The sequence below is a fragment of the Chrysochloris asiatica genome, unplaced genomic scaffold (assembly GCF_000296735.1).
Source record: "Chrysochloris asiatica unplaced genomic scaffold, ChrAsi1.0 scaffold00023, whole genome shotgun sequence".
NCBI lineage: Eukaryota > Metazoa > Chordata > Mammalia > Afrosoricida > Chrysochloridae > Chrysochloris > Chrysochloris asiatica.
The window spans coordinates 13,127,228-13,131,654 of record NW_006408541.1 but is presented as its reverse complement, the minus strand read 5'-3'; the positions used below and the strand labels follow the sequence as shown (position 1 = coordinate 13,131,654).

Here is a 4,427-nt window from a genome sequence, read left to right as displayed (position 1 = left end):
GTTGTAGAAAAATTTCATTATCTTTTCATTCAATTTTTCCATAAACATTTTGAAGCCCCCTCACACACATATGCATACATATATATAAACATGCACACACAATAGGGGTCTGCAAAAAGTTTGTGAAAAAATGAAATTGGAAGTAATGGCATTTTGAGAGATGGCAGGTAGCAAAGAGCAAACACATCTCTATACTTGGGGCCTTCCTTATTCAGCTGAATTTCAGCAGCTCAGACAAAGTGCCAGCTCTCTACCCACTCTGAGTTAGGTGCTGTGGCTGCAAAGAGAAGAATCAGCAGAGAAAACTCAAGAATAAATGTGAAGAAAGTGAGTGACACCTCAGAGCAAAATTACTAGAAGTCCCCAGGAAGTAAAGGAGGAAAAGGTAACTCAGAAAGTAGGGAAGTTATCAGATCACTTTACTGAACTTTGGAATGACCAGGAAATGTGGAATTTCTTACAAGAATGGAATTCCTTGAATGTGAGTACACTTGGATGTAAGGGACAGAAATAAAATACTTTCTAAAGCAATAAAAGTACAGCTATATGGCCAACTGATTGGAAGAGATCCATATTTGTGCCCATTCCAAGGAGAGATGACCCAATGCAGAAATCATCTAACAATATCATCAATATCACATGCAACTAAAATTTTGTTGAAGATAACTAAAAAACCATTGCAATAGTACATCGACAGGAAATTGTCAGAGGTTTAAGCCAGTTTCAGATGAGGATGTCATTGCTGACATCAGATGGATCTTGGCTAAAAGCAGAGGATACCAGGAAGATGGTCACCTGTGTTTTACTGACTATGCAGAGTTTTCAACTGTGTGGATCATGACAAGCTATGGATAACATTGTGAAGAATGGACATTCCAGAACACTTAGTTGTGCTCATGAGGAACCTGTACACAGACCAAGAGGCAGTTATTTGAATAGAACAAGGGGATATTGAGTAGTTAAAATCAGGAAAGGTGTGTGCCAGGGTTATATCCTTTCATCACACTTATTCAATCTGTATGCTGATCAAATATTCTGAGAAGCTGGATTATGTGAAGAAGAACATTACATCACAATTGGAGAAAGGCTCATTAACAACCTACGATATGCAGATGATGCAACTTTGCTTGCTAAAAGCAAAGAGCACTTAAAATACTTACTGAAGACTACAGGCTTCAGTTTGGATTGCACCTCAATGTAAAGAAAACAAAGATCCTCACAACTGGACAAATAAATAACATCATGATAATGGAGAAAAGATTGAAGTTGTCAAAGAGTTCATTTTGCTTGGATCTGCAATCAACACTCATGGAAGCAGCAGTTAAAAAATCAGACAGCAGAGTTACAGCAGCTTTGGACCTGGGAGATCTGCAGCTCAGCTCTGTTTCTTCTTATTTGGAGCAATGACTGAATCACTGCCATGGACAAGGAGAAGACCCACATCAACATTTTTGTCATTGGCTATGTTGACTCCAGCAAATCTACCACCCCCGGGCACCTCATATACAAGTGTGGTGGCATCAACAAGAGAACCATTGAGAAGTTCAAAAACGGAGGCTGCAGAGATGGACAAGGGCTCCTTCAAGTAGACTTGGGTGTTGGGTAAGCTGAAGGCAGAGAGAGAACGTGACATCAACATCAATGTCTCTTTTGTGGACATTTGAGACCAGCAAAAATGACATCACCATTATTGATGCTCCCAACCATCAAGAACACTATTACTGACACTTCCCAGGTTGACTGTGCTGTGCTCATTGTGGCTGTCAACATGGGTGACTAGGAGGCTGGCATCTCTGAGGAAGGGCAGACTCAAGCGTACACACTGCTAGCCTGGGCATGAAGCAGCTCATCGTGGCTGTCAACAAGACGGATTTTGCCTATAGCAATGAGGGCTTCCAGAAGATCTCCAAGGAAGTGAGCACCAACATCAAGAAGATTGGCTACAGCCCAGCCCCTAGGGTCTTTGTGCCCATCTTGAGCGGGCACAGGGATAACATGGTGGAACATAGCACAAACATGCCCTGGTTCGATGGTAAGAAGGTCGGAAGGAAGGAAGGAAGGAAGGAAGGAAGGAAGGAAGGAAGGAAGGAAGGACCACCAGAGAGACGCTGTTAGAAGCTCTGGAGTCCATCATCCTGCCCACTGACCCAATCAACAAGCCCTTGAGGTTGCTGCTACAAAACACATAGATGACCGGGGATGTTGGCACCATGCCATGTGGAGACTGGTTACCTGAGAGCCAAGATCGTGGTTCCCTTTGTCCAAATCAATATCACCACAGAAGTCAAGTCTGTAGAGACACACCACAAGGCCCTGCCTGGTGACAATGTGGTCTTCAACATGAAAAATGTGTCTGTGAAGGAGAAGACACAGTGCAAAAATGTGACTGGAGACAGCAAGAATGACCTCTCTATGGAGGTTAGCAGCTTTGTGGCACAGACAGTTGTCCTGAACCACCCTAGACAGATCCATGCTGGCATAGGTCCTCACTTCCTATCAGCTGGACACTTCACTCTCCACTCTAGTCCTCTGTGGCTATGTCACTGTAGAGACCATGTTTAGAGTATATATATATATATAGTCCTGGTGTGGTGCTTCAGGTTAATAGACTGGACTGCAAGGTCTGTTTGAACCACAAGGTTCAAGCTCACCAGTCACAACTCAGAAACCCTATGCAGGATTACTATGAGTCAGAACTGACTTGACAGCACTTAGCAACTATATATATATATTCTGTGTATCTTTTAATTCTGATTTCCTCTCTATTGAATTCACTCACAGATTTTTTTCACATGGTAACAAAGATGGTCAGCAACACCTCCAGGCTTTCTCTAATTTTATAATCAGTAACCCAGTGGGAAAGGGGTCCTGGTGTGGCGCTGTGGGTTAATGAGCTGGCCTGCATGGTCAGTTTGAACCAAAGGTCGGTATCTCAAGCTCACCAGCCACTCCTTGGAAACCCTATGCAGGGTCACTATGAGTTGGAACCGAGTCATGGGAATTAACAATCACAACACCTCCAGTGGAAAGGGAATTTCTCTTTCTCAACAATTCTAAAAACAGCAAAAATTCCCAGAAATGTGTTTCATTGGCCTGCCTGGCATCACATGCCCATCCAGGAACCAATTGCTGTGTGGGCAGAGGGTTGGAATATGCTGATTGGCTTGTGTTACCCATGAAGCCAGGAATCCCCACCTGAACCCAATGTGTAGGAGTAGGGGAGGAATAGTTCCCTTAAGAAAAACTGAGTTGCTGTCTTCTGAACCAGAGGAAATCAGTTCCACACAGATAAGACCAAAGATCCCCCTGACAGAAAGCTTCCTGGAGAAATTGACCTCTACGCTGAAAACTCAAGAATAAACGGAACTTCATAGGTGACAGGGAGGAAGGGTGCTACTGGTGAGGGAAAAACATGTGCCAAGGTCTGGAGGGTGTGGATTATTCCAGAAAATGCAAGTGACTTAGTCTGACTAACCGAATCGGTAGCAGGAAGAAGAGGAAGTGATAGAGTCAGAGTACAGGGTAGGAAGCTGGCTTTTGAGAATTGTGATTTTATCCAGCCCTCGCCCCTGGGACCATAACTCAGCCATGAGTTTCCACTCTCTTGCCTCCAGCTTGGCACCATTCCTCAGCAACAAATCCTGTTGGCCCATTCATTGCCTCACACTGTGGTTTCTAATGTCAGCTGAATGTCATGGGTTGGGCTACAAATCTACCAGAGTTTCACAAGTGCAAGGAAATCTAGCTTGAACCTGAAGGGAGCATTCACAAAAATTATACAAGTGAGTACACAGCGCAGAAAGTGTTCAGATAAGTTGTGCTCAATTAGAAAGAGGGCAACTACTATATATAACGAGGACTGTGTTGTTGTTGTGTGTCACTGAGTCAATTTTAACTCAAAGGGACCCCATGTGACAAAGTAGAATGGTTCCATAGGGTTTTCTTCACTATAACCCATGGAACAGATTCGCAAGCTGTTCTCTCACAGAGCCACTGGGTGGATTTGAACCATTAACAGCTGAGTGCTTCAACACTCTTCTGCCAGACTCCTAACTAGGGCTGTTAACAAAACCAAACCCACTGCCATTAAGTCGATGTCAACTCACAGCAACCCTACAAAGGGTTCTGAGCCTGTAAATCTTTACAGAAGCAGACAGCCTCTCTGACCTTGTGGTTAACAATCCTATACCTAACCCATAGCGCCACCAGGGATCCTTAACTAGAGTTACACTGCTGCCGTGTCAAGTCAGTTCTGACTCACAGTGACCCTGTATAGGGTTTCCAAGGCTGTAAATCTTTAGGGGAGCAGAAAACCTCATCTTTCTCCCATAGTGTGGATTAGAACTGCTGACCTTACAGTTAGTAGGTCAATGCTTAACCCCTAGCAGCATCAGGGCTCTTTAGTGAGGGTTTGTTGTTGTTGTTAA

The 4,427-nt window shown here is 43.8% G+C and overlaps 1 pseudogene; it reads left to right on the top strand.

The window, feature by feature from the left end:
* Positions 1-1,420: 1,420 nt before the first annotated feature.
* LOC102837774 overlaps positions 1,421-4,427 on the top strand; it is an 8,390-nt pseudogene continuing 5,383 nt past the window's right edge.